General features: G+C 36.7%; 1 protein-coding gene across 1 annotated transcript in view; it reads left to right on the top strand.

Moving 5' to 3' along the window:
- LINGO2 (leucine rich repeat and Ig domain containing 2) overlaps positions 1–16,737 on the top strand; it is a 361,988-nt gene that overhangs the window by 15,729 nt on the left and 329,522 nt on the right. The window lies entirely within an intron of this gene.

The raw sequence follows: 16,737 nt of genomic DNA on the forward strand, positions 1-16,737 counted from the left end.
AACGATCACACCCTCCTCTCAGGAAGAACAGAAAAGCATGCCAAGATCTAGGTTGTTTGTGACTTTCTGTGTTATTGCTCCTATATTTCCATCAATCTGAGTGAAAGAACAGTTAAGGTGAACCTGAAAATTTAAATCTGAATCTGAATGCATTTATTATATCAAGATGTAGTCTCTGCTTATTGGTGATTTTATTAGAAGGGAGACTGAAGGTGATTCTTGAGATGTACCTGGCTATGTTTGACAATCTTTATTGCTGTACAGGTGTTTAAATGAGAGGTTCTTATTCCTGCTCTTAAACATAGTTCTTAATAATGATATTTGAAAGGCATTCATGTTAAACATTTGGAAAGTTTAGTTTTCTAGAGTTTAAAAATAACTCAGGGAAACTATGTTGTTTTGACAATTAATTTTGTCAGACCAAACTGCTAGTTCTGCCAACCCCCCCCCTCCAAAATGTCCCTGATTACCTTCCTCAGTTTCGGCTAAGGGTCTAGGCTTAATATTACTCTTTCCTTTGAGACTTTGTTCCACCCCTGAGTTTTATCTTTGAAGTTGTCTTAGTAGAATGTTGTAGAATGATACATTCCTCTCTGAATCTTTCTGCCATTGAAACTAACTCTTTTACGCATGGTGAAAAAAAGGGTTTTCAAAAGTGGTTGGGTTTTTTATTATATATTATAAAGAATTGAACGAGAAGATATGCAAAACCTGCTCCAAATTCATGGTTTTAAACAGAGTGCTGAGGAGAAGAATTATCCCTTCTCAACAGAAGTGCCACTATTAGTTGTATATTCATGGTGGAAAATTGTCCCTTTCAAGAAATAAAATCATGAGCCTTCCCAGCACCTAAAATGGTGGAGAGGATATGGTACTCTTCAGCATTTATTTAACAAGCTGAACCCCAAGGCTGTGCATTTGAATGTATTGTATTTCTTTAGCAGGGACAGAAAAAATGGAGAATCAGCCTTTGCTGTCAGTGAAACCATGCTATGAGATGTGGGTAGTGATTGTAAGAAGAAAATTAGCAGTATTTCCTTCAAGGCACCTTCCGAAGATAGGAGCCATTTGTGAATACTGTAAAAAGCTTGCCATTTTTACTAGCTCTCCTTCACCTGCTGGAAACAGTAGAAAAATTCCAGGAGTGAGGAAGAGCCCAAACACAATGATTTTCCATGCAGATGGTTAGACATTGAACAATCACACTTGCCAGAAAAGTGTAGATGATGTTGCATTTTGAAGAGGCGCTGCTGCAGTTTCCCAGGCTTTGTGCTGTCTTACGTAGGCTTTGTCTACTTTAACTTTGCAAAACCAGCGGAAGTGGAGAAAGAACTAACAATCAGCAGTCTGATGGCTATAGACATAATTTTATAAGAGCTTAAACACAATTTTTATGATTACGTAGCTTTTTTTAATGGGAAGGTAAGCATGTACTTAAACACTTGCAGACCTGGGATATATTTGGCTCAATGGCAGCTAAAGTGACAGTGTAAATAATAAGTGAAATTTACAAAGCATCTATACATGACATAGTAGCAGGCAAAAGCTGGTCTTTCTCCATCATGTATGATAACTTGGTGTCTTATGCAAGATAACAGTCACGAAAAAATCATATGTTTTAAAACACAATTGACAAAGAATATTTTTCCCTAAAAAACCCCTAGTATTACGACTTTTTATCCAAAACAGCCAGTTCTGACGTAATGGACTTCCTTTGGTTGTAGGTGTAGTTAAATCTGGTGGCGTTAGTGTTTCTGCTCAGTTATGTGTCATTTTTGGCATTGACATTTCAATAGCAAAACATCGATATTCAATCTGGAGATAGCAATAAGTCACTGCCAGTGAGAACAGACTAATATGTGTTTATGACGGTGATCCTGGGTAGGGTAATGAGATGTTTTTAATCAGCCAAAAGAGTAGGTTCAGAATTGCAATTTGATTATTTGATTTTTAAACAGATTTGGTGAATTATTATGATGTAAATCTCTTTCATTTTACTTTTTGTCTTCCTCCTCCTGAAAAGATTTATTACCTCCTATTTAACTTATTTTTCTAACATTCTTGTTGTGAATTTGGAATGCATAGTGCATCACATATGTGGATTTGCATAAGCTGATGCTGTTATAGTTTTTTTCTGTACTTTTGATCTGATGTTAGGGTAGTAACAAAAAATGTCCCAAACCCCTGAGTAGTTTTTAGACATCTTAGGAATGTTTCTTTCTTTTTGATCTAGCTAATGCTGAGTGCTAATGTAAGGCCCCAAATCCCTATAGGTGTAATAGCTATTTCTATTTCAGATATAAAAAAAGAAAAAAGAAAAAAAGAAAAAAAAAAAAAAGGAGTTATTTCAGAGTGTCACCATGTATGTCCATATATATGTGTTTTTTTCCTAAAGGGAAAAGATCCCTGTACTCCATAAGCTGAAATTTCCCATGTGAGCAAAACATATATTGTGCTTGGGACATTCAAAATGAAGTAAAATTAGTTTAGAGGTGGTATCCTCTGGTCTAATAGCCCAGCTGTTTTTGTATACCAGTGGTCTGACTTAAGGTCATTTTTCTTCCTGGGTGAGTATGAACTCACCCCTGGCATTGGAGTACAGGAATTCTTTCTCAGTGTTTCATTTAGTCCCTTTTCTTATCAGTAAATGCTATGGACCAAAAATATTCTAAGTGTTTCTTAAGACTCAGGCTGATTAACTGTTCTCCATTTTTTCTTCTATGAAGAGCCATCCTAAAGAGAACAAAACTCTGTGATGGTGCTAAAGAGCTGTGCATTTCTTTTCGGTATCTGCAGCCAAAGCTTGTATTCATTCAAATCAGTGCAAGCAATACAAAGATTTTCTGCACTATGACACGGCTGTTGCTGATGGTGTGTTTGTGTAGCCAGATTAACTCAGTTTCCTTCCCCAGATGGACAACAGCACTGTAAAAAATTATTTTTACTAAGCAGCTACCCTGAGTTTCAGCCTACCAGAGTGTCAGGTATTTTTTTATATCAGGTATAGCCAAACTTCATATGCATGCAGTCAGTACTTCTCCAGAAATAATTAACTATTATTTCCACTGTCTTCTGTATTGACACGTATTTCTTGTGCTTAAACAGCTATGTCTTGAGTAACGTCCCTGAATTTGATGGATTAGCACCTGTATATTGAGGGGAATAAAAACCACAATCCCACCTCTCTTGAGCACTCCTGGAGGAGAAATCAAAAAAATTTTTGATGGTTCTGTTTTTTTCTGCTGTTTAATCTATGAATCTAAATTAAAAGAGGCACTTATCCAGGGGGTTGTTAGTATAATTAATTAAGATTTTTCAGATCTTTCAGTGTTATCAGACCTGTTGGCCTGAGAGTAAGTGAGGGCTACCATAACTGCTGTGGTTTCAACACCGGAAGCTATTGTTCTTCAGATAGAAAAGGAAAATTTGATGAACAGTTGTGTTGAAATGACTAGAAATAGATGCAACATGGTATGTAAATTAAAAGAGTAGATCCCCTCAGGTTTAAACCATTTATTTTAATCCATGTACTTGACTCGTCTCTGATGATTAAATCTAGTACCTTCAAAAGTAAGAGGTGGCTTCGGGGGCTCAGTTTATATAGCCTGACAGAATCTGATTTTCAGTAAGTTCTGATGACTCCTTTTATGAAATTCAGGCTACTTCTAAATTCAAAATTCACACCCATAAAATCACTTAGAAAAATCTTCGCTTACACTGGAGCTGCAAGACCTGCTGATTCTTAAAACTGCCAGAATAAATTAAAATAATACATTTCAGTCTTTTGGGGCGCTATCTTGTGCTGTTATGTATGTGAAGGTCTGCATACTTGTCTCTGAGTGATATTTAGATTTCAAACTCATACTCTGAGTTACAATTGAACTTTGAATAAATGCTAGGAATTATTTGGGAATTCCTAAGTTTGCTGAATATCAGAGTGCATTTTCCAGGTGAAGTTCACAAATAAGTATTGGGGTAAGGACAATAGACATCCACACTCCAATATAATAAATAGATCAGTTTAAAATCTATATACAGCAAACAAGACCTTCATTTAAAGAGATGTGTGGTTCATTCAGTGAAGGCACTCCAGTTTCTTCCCTGGCCTCCCCCAAGCATCAAGTGTTGTTTATATTTAAAGATGACTAGAATCAGTGTTTGAAAATTATAAACATAACCTCAGTATTCTTTCATTTTGAAAAATAAGACTGTTAATCAAAGCTGAACAAAATCTTTAAAAAACAATCTCTGGAAAAAGTGAAGCTAGAATTCACAAATAAAAAGGGGATTTCTTTCACATGTGAAAATGTTGCAAAGTTTTGTTATACAGCTACTCTGCAGCCACTTCCCATGTTTTGCAGAAGATAAAGACACCTTAAGAAAAGCTAGTTCTGTTGTCTCCCTTTAACAGCAATGCCAGAATGCCTCCATTTTCTGTGCCAAGCAATGCACCATTTTGGTTTGTGTATCTCCCTTGAAATAATGGATTCAGTCCTTCTTTGACTTTCCTTCATACCTTGCTCACAACCCTACTGTGCATCCTTAAATCTTTCTGGTTTGCATTTTCAGCATTGCAGCCTGATCTTTGTTATAGAATTTTGTGATGAGAGCTCATCACAGTAAAATATTGTGATGCACTTCATTAATCTGAAAGTATATGAGCAGGAAAAAAAAAAAGGAATAACTTTGTATACTATTACTGTCAATAAAAGTGTGGCACCTGGGCTACAGTAATAATAAAAGTTAAAAGGAGACTTTATCAAGGTATTTTATGTAGCTATCCAAAACTGAACTGAGTGGGTTGGTTTATTTTGATGTTGAAAGAAAAATTTGCATGCCAAAAAGTCTTTTTCAGTTCCTGACTAACAAAAAAAAGAAATGTAAAAATATCTGTTGTATAATGGCAGCCCGCTGATATACAGATTTTTAATAAATATATAGGTGATAGCAATTTAAGACCTTGAATTCTTTTACATAATCTCTATCTTTAAGACAGCTGTGATTTTTAGTAATTTTGTTAGTACCACTAGAAATGGTATAGAAGCTTTTGAGCTGAATGTTGTCTCATTCTTGAATAACAGGTTTCAGAACTTTATTCTGTCCTTGTTTACTGCCTTACTGTGAATTAAGTTATCCTTATACACTAGAGATCATTCTGAGAGTCACTATACATTTAAGTTTAATCAACTTAAATGTCCCTGTGTTCTGCCTCATTTTACTCTTGTGCACAGAAGGACTTTCTGCCAGTCAGGGGATGTCAATGCAGGTGAGACCCCAGGCCTGAAAGTCCAGGAACTATAGGATGTTGAAAAGCTATGGCCAAGTACTAGATGATGATGAGTCCTGCCAGCTCCCTGGGAAAGCCCTGTCTCAAATCCATTAAAAAGCCCTTGAGTGTGCAAGGAAGAACTGGTCACCCAGCCATGTGAATGAGAACTGTAGGTCAATAGAATTTTAAAGTAATCTAATTTGACTCGTCTTGGAAAAGTACTCAAGTGGTGAGGCCATGTAGCGCAGGGGGTATGCTGTTTTGAAATATAAAAAAGAAGCTATGGGTACCCCAAAGGTAGAAAGAGGTATTTTTCTGCAAATATTTCTTCCAGAGTGGTTTCTGTCACTGAAAATGTTAAGCGTATCACAAGAGGAAATTCTACTGTCATCACATTCTTAAAGACAAAATCATGAGGGGATATGGAGTGAATATGGAATAAGATAAAGTATATCACCTCAGCTGAATATGGTTATTTTAATGATAAATCTACAGGTAGAGAAGCAACATGCTTCTTTTATTATAGATAAATAGCAGACTAAGAAAAATAATAGTCTTCGAAATTTCCCAGAGGATAATCAAGATTTCATCAAGATTACTCTTGTCATCTTTAATTTGCTCAAGTAGAGCCCCTGTGCTGAGTCAGGTGTCCTGGCTCTGAAGCACACTGATATTGCTCAGAAGACCATTACTTGAACTCGCTTACTGCAGTCAGTAAGCTGAATAAATCTGTGCAAAAATCATTCTTTTTACACACATGGCTGTTTCTGCCTGTGCAAATGTGAGCATAGATTTGGAACCTTTCTGCAATCATTCCTCTCCAGAATTGGGCCTTCTTATGGGGAAAACTATTTGAAAACTATTGCACAAAATTGGAGTAGTTTTAATTAGAAGATTTAAAGTAGCTGCTAGTCACCTTCATCTACTACAAGCAAAGGAAATCTCTCCTGTACCATTTTTTCAAATGTATTCACTCTAAAAATATTCATATAAATTAAGCAGAAAGCAGCCATCATTTCAGTTTCTTGATGTCTTGTCAGACAGGAAGATCAGTGCCACAGTCAGATATAAAGGTTGATTCAGAAAAGGGAGGAAATGGAGAAAAGGGAATGAACTGAGAACAATGATTTTAGTTTTAGTTTTAGTTTGGACATTAGAAGAACATTGATGCTTTTCAGAATCAAAACGCCAGGGTTATGGGACAAAGGAAGCTATTTCTGCAGTATTCATGCATGCATAAAAACATGCTATTTCTAACACATTTAATAATTTTATAATTTAACAATTTGTGTCATTTGGCATCAAAATTAAAAGACCTTTTCCTAAGCTAATGTAAATCTTGGTATCACTGGAGTTATGCTAATTTACAAGAAATTTACAAGCCCTGTTTTGGAAATTCTACTTGTTCTATAGTGAAGCTCTTGGGGGAAATACATCAGAACATTTTTGATGAAAAAGTTGATGGAAGATGCTGCATTTATTAATTTAGACAATTTCAAATTAAAGATGGTAATGGGGTTTTTGTTTGTTTGTTTGTTTTTTTCCCCTGTAGCATGTTCTTAACATTACTTTTGTTCTGCCTAAAAAAATACCAGATACTGAGATTTAGAGAAGCTTGTTACATGCAATAACAGCAAAAAGCAGTGTGCCTTCATATGGTACCCAGAAGCCAAAAATACATATATTTTAATTTCAGTTATGAAATATCAGGATTGCCTACACTGTGTTAGCAAATCAGTAATTATTTAAAAAACGTTATGGAGAGTAAAAAAAAGCGTCAGCAACATTGTTCGTACCTAAAAATGGATATTTACAATATCCATAGAATGCTAACAGATACTTAAATCTTTTAAAAAGTAAACCCCAACCAAACAAAACAAAAACCAAACAAAAAAAAAAAACAAAACAACCCAAACAAACAAAATGCAAACTTGTTCATCTTCAAGAACCCAAGTGTGCTTACAATTAGATGTAATGAAACAAAGTGAGGACCCCCTGAAAGTCTGTAAGCATCTTATGCCTGTATATTTCTTCATAATTCACAGTATAGTTTTCTGATATTTGGTGGTATGTTTTCAATAGTTGTTGTGTTGCACAGAATGTTTTCTTTTAGAGTGGTAAATTAAGGCAAGTCAGATGACCAGATCCTGTAAGGACCAGAGTGCCTGAGCAGTACTAACATAAGTGCAAGTACCTAAGGCAATGAAGTTACTGGTATTGTCAGGTATTTCTAAAACCATTCTGCTTTTATGCAGTGACTAATTGCTCTTTTCGCACTTTTCCAAACACATAAACAGAGTAAGTATAACGTGATTATTTTTTTATTATTATTTCCTTTTCCCACTTGTGTTCAGAAACCACTCTCACTTTTAAGGATTTATTATTAATGTTGGGCTTTTCTCATTTCTTCTCAAAATGTCACAACTGATCACATCCAGATTTATCTGCACAGCTACTTGTGTGTGTTATTTACAGTGTCCTTTTTCTTATACTTTCCCTCTTTTTCATGAGCCACCCCTTAGCATCACGTAGCTTTTCATAATTACACAGTAGCACCCCTGGGAAGCAGGGCTGCTTGTTACAAAACCAGAACTGTGGCATTTCTAGTCTTACTCAGAATTTTTCAAGGAGCCTGTGGTGTCTGAAACAAAAATTGGAACCATAGTGTACGCTAGAATCATGCATGTGTTCGATGCAGTGGTAACATGATGCAGAACAGCAAAAAACAAACGAACCCCAGAAGGTGAGTGACACCGTACCTTTCATGCTTGTCTAACCCTGGGAGAAAAAATGCTTTTAGCACAGCTGTGTGGAGGGGCTAAAGAAAAACATTTAGGCTGCATAGCATCCCAAAAGGTGAAAATCATGTCAGTGGAGGTGAAAGTGATGAGGGTTTTGAAAGCAGACATAATAGGCAGGAGACAGGATTTAGAGGAAATGTAGAATTAATTTGTAATATAAAAGGAGTGGAAGTGGGGTTCCAGTAAGAGTCAATTCTGGCAAAACTGACCAAGATTACAGATAGATTAATCTGAAGAAAAGGGAAGAGAGAAACTCATAGGGGAAAAAAGGCTTCTGAACTTTGAATGGATAGCATTCTAATTAATGCATCTGATCCATTTGAATTAATATTATAATTCTGACTGCTCAGAATTCCTTCACATTTTTTGGACTTTACAGCTGTAAAGGCTACCCTGTACTTTGGGTGTGAGGAGCTTACCCTTTCTAAGTTGTAAATTATGTAATGTAAAAATATTCCAGCTTCATTTAACCATATTCTAGAGCTCCTAAGCTCTGCTGAGCATGTTAATTAGAGGAATTCATTTTACCAAGATGGTATTCAATGTGCAGAAATAAAATAGAATAAAACAGTTGCTATTGCTGTAGTCAGCAAAATGTGTGTTTTGTGAGCAGCAGCAGGTAGATGGATAATGGTTAGCAGAACTGCATCCTGTGGAGAATGACACATTTTCTGGGTCACTAAATAATCAGCTCACTCAGTTCAAGTACAATAATAATTGAATGTTAGAAGATTTATGGTGACAGTGGATTTGGGATATTGGTTCACTAAATAAAAAGGACAGGCTTCTTCCTCTGAACACAGTTTTTGGAGTGAGGAAACCTTTATTATTCTACTAAGAACCGACCAAATTCTGGAATGTTCACCCGCTGTTTGAATTCCAGCTTTTGCCTTAAGTTCATCTTTCCTTCAGCCAGCAGGCAATCTAAGAGAGCAATGTGTCTATTAGGTAGAGGGGTGCTCCGAGGGCTGTCACCTTCTGTCTTTCATTTCTTTCCCTTCAGTTACATAAATAATAACAATTTCAGCCCTGTCACTCCAGGATTATGTGAACCAGTGGACATAAGTAGGGTTTCCTTGGGAGTCACTGAGGGCTATGCTGGGTGCTGCAAGCTCCGAGGCATTAGGTTTTTTTCCATCTTCAGCTATGAATGAGTCCCCTCAACTTCACAGCAGTTGTGAGCCAAGTTGAAGCCCACTGAGACTGGGATGCTTCTGCCCTATTGGGAGCTGGCTGGAGGGGTGACACTGTCTTTCCACATGTGGTGCTGTCCAACTCACCTGAGAGCCAGACGTGGAAGGTTGGTGCTGGATCTGTGAGCAAACGAGTGCCAGACCAACATGAGTGCCAGTTCCAAAAATAACTGCCCACAGAGACTGGTGTGAGCCTTGTCGTAACGACTGAAGAGAAAAATCACCCTAGATACAGGGCAGTTTCATCTGTCAGAGGAAGGATTTTTCATTTTCAATCAGACGAGGGTTTCATTTTCAAAATGGTGTTTTACTCTGGAGGTTGCTGTGTAAAGAAAAAGACTGGGTACTTCAAAGGAAAACTCACATCCAGTTTTGCTGACATTGCTGTAAGTTCTCGCTTCAGTATGCTGTCTGGTGTCCTAATTCAAGTACAGTACCATGCTTACCTTACACAACCTCCTAATGGTATATTTCAGGATAAAATCCTAGGATTTTTGTCATCACTCTCAAATTAGTGTGGTGATTTAAAAACAAAGCTTTTAATAGACTCGATAAGAAAAAAAATACTGGAATTGGAAGGTAACTTTTGTGATTTCTCAAATAAAAGTATTCAGCAGAGCAATGAATTTTGAATTAATACCTGAGGGAAATCAGTACTTAGATAATTTTGCCTTTGAAGATACTCTCTTACTGAGGTCTTTTAAAGTGAGCACATTATACTTTTGAATATATTTTATGTTCTCAAATAATTTATCCTGCTTTTTGAGATAATTCTCAGGTCTTAAGTGTATACAGCAATAATGTTAAAGCAAACACAAAAATACCTGTCTAGTTTCTGATTAGTAAAGTACATCTGGGGACATGATTGCATTCCATGCTTATAAACTTTATTTTCGGTTGAAATTATATTGCTGGCAACGAAAGGCTTTCCACTTTTGTAGCCATACTTTAAAGGACAGTCAGGACTTGGCAGGTGTAGGGCTTTTATGAGTCTTCTGTCTGTGTCCTATGTGCTGAAAAGAAACACCACTGATATAGCGTCCTTCAGAGTTACAGTCCTTATAATCCTGAATAAACTTTGGTTGCTACATTTATTATAAATTAAACAAATTAAATTTATAGTGTTCCAAGATGCTGATCCTCAGGAAAATAAATAAATAAAAAAGTCTTTTGTATTTGAGACATATTGTGTTTTCTATTTACTTGCTTTGATTCTTCTAAATGATGAAAGTATTTGTTTTGTTCATTTTCCAGCTATTCCTCCACTTTCTTCACCCTCGTCACACATTTTTAAAGAGCTTTTTGCTGCAATAGCATCTTCAGACATTTCTTTAAATGGTAAACAAAGGCATTTAAAAGAGATCTTTCAAAAATTCCAGAAAATTTGAAAATGTTTTGAGGAGAGCCTTTAATTAACTATTACTGATAATTTTTGGCTCATGAGGGAGCCTTTGTTAAACTGCAAAATATAGTTCTGCACAGTTCTGGAAGGGGTACAGAGGGCAACTGATTCTCTTTGTAGTGCTTTTGCTTCCCTTCTTCTCCCAGGTAATAGTAGAAGGTGTTTCTTCTTTGAAGTGCATCCTTTATTAATGCATGATTTTGCATAAAACTTCAGGAGCACTTCCTGAAACTTTTGCTGCTCTCTATCTCACTAGCTGCATTACATAGTGCCAGTATATTATAAGTGTGTAAAGTCTGAGCCCAATATGGAAGCCAAAAAGAAAAGATCTTTGTTGGTGCCACATTGGCGAAGGTTCAATGTTTTATCCACTGTTCTGGAAAGCCAGTCACTCACACTTACCATCTAGGTTTCCTTGCAATTGTTAGCAGCAGAGATGATCAGCACAACCATGATCTTCATTCAAACCCTGCCGATACCTCCTCTTAAAAACAGTCTTTACATTTGCATTGACCTTGACCTTAAAATAATGGAGAACTATGGCTTTCTTTTGCCCATATATTGGCACTTTTTTCTTTCAATCTTTAAAAGCAAACATTAAGGACCTTGCTGGATGGTAAACATGTGGTCTATTTCACTATGCAGTCACAAACTACTTTTTTCTGTGCCTCCTTCTCTTTTGGTGCACTGTTAGGACAGACCTAAGTTAAAAAAAAGAACTTTAAATGTAATTGTCCTGACTTTTATTTGTTGTTTCAGTTTGCAAACTAATTTCACTGTCTTCCAATCATGTAAGAGCATAGGGAAAGGACATGGATTTGGGTGTTTGCATGTTTATTAATACAAAACCCAGAATCATTAACATTCCTGGAGTTCAAAATAGAAGCATAAATCATGCCTTTATGAAGAGAGGTATTGTCCTTCTAATAACACTCATTTGAAGATTAATTTGCAAATCAGGAACCAATCTGTATGTTTTAGAGGTCAGAGACAGATAACTGAAGCTCAAGCCTTTGTAAAAATAATTAAATACCTCTCAAGTCACAATTAGAAAAGCCAATTTATCTTTTTTTTTTTTTTTAAAAAAAAAAAAAAAAAAAGCAACACTAGACTTTTTCAATTATTTTAATTTTTTCCTGTTTCTTTTTCTACTTCAGAAATACTGTAACAATTGTCACACTTGTTGTTTGGATGACATTACCACCATAGATCATGTGATACCTTTCTTCTTACCTAGGATGTGCTCACAAAATGATGATCTGCAAATAGGACATCTATTATGTAGATAGTCCTTGAACCTTGTTATTTTTTCACTCTCTTTGTTTGTATTTAAGTGCTATGCAGACAGACAGAGCCTGACCAGAGGCAGAGGTTGACAAACCTTTAAATTACTCATTTTGGAGAGAAATACACTTCTCTAACAATAGTAATTAATTCTTTTGTGACTGGTATTAACCCAATTAATTATGCAGTAACTATGCCACTGTAAAACCATCTTGGAGTTGTTGCATTGATATTTTTCAACGGTGGCGTAAAACCAAAACAAAATCAGCAATGGAAGTGTCCAGCTAAAAGATTTTTAAGTTTTCTGGCAATGCCAGAGAAGAATGGTCCAACAGGTAATTGGTTTAAGCCAAAATAAATAGATCATAGTTAAAAAAAATAATCTATAGAAAAACACTTCATTTCCATTTTGACAATTTTTTTTTCCTAAAAATAAAACTGTGAGAGACTTTAAGCACAAATCAATGTGTATATTTGAAAATAAGCCTCTAATTACAATTTCTTTCCCATCATTTACTTTGTATCTGACAGAAGCATCTGGCAAAACGAAAAATTAGTTCTTAAAAGTTCCATGTCATTGAAAAAGTTTTTTTGATTAAAAATTTGGCAAAAAAACCCCAAGTTCCATTACTTCATATGAGTAGCTTTTTGTCACACTCGAACAAATAATCTTTCTCCGCTTTGCTTTATTCTGGATAATTAACATTTATTAGTTAGCCTAAGGTAAAAATACATCTTACCTCCACTCAGAATCTTGCAAGTGGAAAATTATTTTAAGTTACCTTTCTCAGGTTTCCATTATTTTTATGGAAATTTATTAAAATTACTAGAAAAACAAGAATAATTATGCTACTTCAAAACTTAAGTATATATGAAGTTCTGGTTATTAATCTTAAAAAAGAAATTAAAAAAGAAAAAAAAAAAAAGAAAGATTTATCAGCTATACTGAACCTCTAGATGAAGACTGCATCTCTTTCATGTGACAAGGAGGCATTTGAGAGGGTGAGGAAGGTGTCGATACATTGTATAAAGAGTGCTAACAGAAATAAATAACTGCTTCCTCTCAGAAAAATAGCAACAACCAATGAAATATTAAAGTTGAGAGCTCCAAAGGAAATATTTTCACAGAATGGAAAATTTGTGGAACTAATTATTCCTGGAATTTGTGAAAGACAATTTATAACTAGGTTGAAGAACATATCAGGAAAGTGGAATGGAGCAGAAGCTTTCTGATGTTGTTAAAACAATGTAACATCTGACCTGCAAAATTCATGAATTTCTGCTTGCTAGAAGTATTTGTAGGGAACATAGCATGTGTCCTGTGGGCTTTCCTACTGCTCCTCAGCAGAGACATAGTATTTCAACAATCACTTGGTTTCACCAGCCACTGGATCTGCTGTTAGCGTACTGGGAAGTATTTTTGTTTGAGTTTTTCTGTTTGTTTTTGAGACATGCTCATAGTGATACCCTCTATAAAATAAAACCCCATCTGTATTTCAATAAGTCTGCCAGGAGCCGTATTCATGGAAAAACTGGTACTGATAGTTAGATAAGATATACAGAACAGAAATAAAGAATTGGTTTCGCATTTTTAAATTACTTTTTAAATGTAAAACATAGATATGTTTGCCATGTAGGCAATTATATCTCTGAACTCCACTAACATGCTGGCAAGGTTGCATTGTATTTACAGATGCTGTAGAATTTTATAGTTAGGAGGAAAGTAATAACTTGTCACTTCATGGTCAGTGCTGAAATAAGACTATGCAATGATTTTAGGTAAGTTTCTTTCATCCACCTTTTTTTTAATATAATCAAATTAAATCAAATAGTACTTTGAAGTGTTACTTTAAGAATGGCCTGTGCTTCTTCTAGGGACATAGTTGCCCAAGTGCCTAATGCTTAAGTGAACACTAACTAACCAATCACTTTACCCTAAAATGTATTCTCACCTATCTGGTTTACACTCTCACTTTGCAAAATTGAGCTCTTACTTTTTTTAAAAAAAAAAATGTTACAGATTTTTTTAAATTACTAACTTCACAAAATCAGCTTGCAGTGACAGACTTTTCATCCACAAAGCAGTAAACAAATACTATTTGACCTTGCCTAGTCAAGGCAGGATGCAGAACTCGATTTTGTAATTATACTCTTCTAAACATGCATGAAAGATAATAAAGTAGCAACAAATGGTAAATGAATGTGTATAGTTTGTCTTCCTCTGAGCTCTGAATGAATGATCACTGACAAAGAATACCTGGCTTAAAAGTTGTTAGGCTTCACACAACCTTACTGAATATTTATTCCACCATAATTCCATACATAATTTCGGGTTCAGATCTGTGCTTTCTGTTGCATCTTCACCTTAATATAACTAGATTTCAATGTTAAGGTGGCAGAAGACTCAGGAAGTCCAAATCCTCTTCTTGCCTGACAGAGAGCTGGCAGGGTGAACCACTGCAAAGAGGCATCAGGAGAGAAACTGCAGAGAACAGTCCCCCAGAACAGTCTTCCCCTCACCCACCCCCACCCCCACCCCCCTTTTTTTTTCCCTTCCTTCTTTCTTTTTTTTTTTTTCTCCCTGCAACAGCTTAGAAAAGGGTGCATTCCGTTTTCTGTTGTGGGCTTATTAGGAGTGGCATCCCAAAGCTTAGGTCTGTTTCCAAAAACTGCAACATTGGCACATGCTGTATATTGCACTCTATTGCACATTAAGACCAAACAGTGGATGGGGTAAATTTTTTTCTTAATTAAATCTCAAGCATGATTCTAAATCCTGAGTGTTCCACAAATGGCAGAGCAGAAGATTTTTTTCTTCAAAATCAGAAATGTCCAAATGAGGAACCAACCAACACATGAAAATGAATGCCATCATCTTTTTGAATAATTTTTTTGTTCATCTTTGCTTCAACAACCAGTGTGAATTCTTCCAGGCTGGGAAAACTGAATACAGGTCTTGGAGTCTACATATTTAGCTATTGCAGTAGCTTACTGGGTCCACAGTACCTCTGTTCAGAAGCTGAGCAGCTTGATAAGAAGGAGCAGCTTACCAGAGCCAGGGAAGAGGTGTAGAAGGGTGTTATGGCCCGGGGATTTCATGTCAGTGCATGCAAGCTCAAGTGATTGCTTTGCAGCACTCTGTGCAATTCCAGTGACACTGTATGGCAGCCAAGATGGTTGCTCCCCTGAGGGGCTCAAAGGAGGGGGGGGTCTTAGCCATTCATGTCACTTTGGAAAGCATCAGCTGAGACTGTCTTGCTAATAAATGAAGTGTAGCTTAAGGCAGTGGGACTTACCCTTCAAATATAATTGTAGTCCGAAACTTTGGGGATCCCATATCTGATTTTACTTGTGTAATTAGATTTGTAATGTGATTTGTCTGTATTCAGTGATGGCTGGCCATGAAATAGCTCTGATTGTTACTAAGAGGTTGGTAAAACTGACTTCCACTGAATTCAGGATGTTTTTTTTCTTTTCTTTCTAACAAGAAGGAATTTTAAAGACCATAATACTTAAAATAGAAAAATTTTTGTAGTTGTTTTGTTTATTTTTTTGATAAGGTGAGAGGAAACAAGTCTTCTAAAATTACATATCAGGATGCTGAAAATGGTGCTCAGCTACCCCAAAGTCCTAATCCAGCTCTCTATTTAGATAGCGAAACAACATAATCATGCTCTGGAAAGTTACCTTCTGCACAGTAAGCTGAATCACAGAACCACAGAATGGTTTGTGTTGAACGGGACCTTCAAAGGTCATTTAGATCAACCCTGTCACAGACAGAGAGATCTTTCACTCGGTCAGGTTGCTCAAGACCCCATCCAGCCTGCTTTTGAACAGTTCCAGTGGTGGGGTGTCCACAGCTTCTCTGGGCAACCTGTACCAATGTCTTACCACCCTTGTAAAGAATTACTTCCTTATGCCCAGTCTGCCCTCTTTTGTTTTAAAAAAATTGTCATTTGTCCTGTCACTAGAGGTGTTGGAAAAAAGTCTGCTTTTCATACAACCCATTTTTAAGTACTGAAATGTGACAACAAGGTCTGCCTGGAGTATTCTTTTCTCCAGGCTGAACAACCCTGAATATCAGCCTTTCTTCATAGGAGAGGTGTCGCAGCCCCCGATCAGTCATGAATCATGGACAATCATTTTCATGGTCCTTTTCTGGACCCACTGTGACAGGCCCATGGCTTTCCTTTCCTGTCTTGGGGACAGCAGAGCTGGGAGCAGAATTCCAAGTGGAGTTTCATGAGAATGGAGAAGGGGAGAATCCCTCCCTTGACCTGCTGACCATGCTTCTTTTGATGCAGCCCAGAATATGACTGGCTCTCTGGGCTGCAAGCACACGTTGCTGGTTCACATCCAATATTTTATGCAGCTGTATCCCTCCTCTGTAGGGCTGCTCTAAGTCCGTTCATCCCCCAGTCTGGACTGATCGTGGGGATTGCCCCAACCCAGGTGCCGGAATGTTGCACTTGGCCTCGTTGAACTTCAATGAATTCACACAGGCCCACTCTTCAAGCCTACCAGGGTCCACCAAAAGGTATACATACCTTCCCTCAAATGTATCAACTCATCTTGATTACATCTGCAGATTTTCTGAGGGTACACCCAAACCCACTATGTCATTGGGGAATATGTTAATAGTATTGGTCCCAGTACAGACCCTTGAGGGACATCACTCATTTCCACTTGGGCATTGAAGCATTGACTGTAACACTTTGGACATGGCCATCCAGCCAATTCCTTATCCATCTAACAGTCCATCCATTAAATCTGTTTCACTCCAATTTA

This window comes from Falco punctatus (assembly GCF_963210335.1).
Source record: "Falco punctatus genome assembly, chromosome: Z".
Lineage (NCBI taxonomy): Eukaryota > Metazoa > Chordata > Aves > Falconiformes > Falconidae > Falco > Falco punctatus.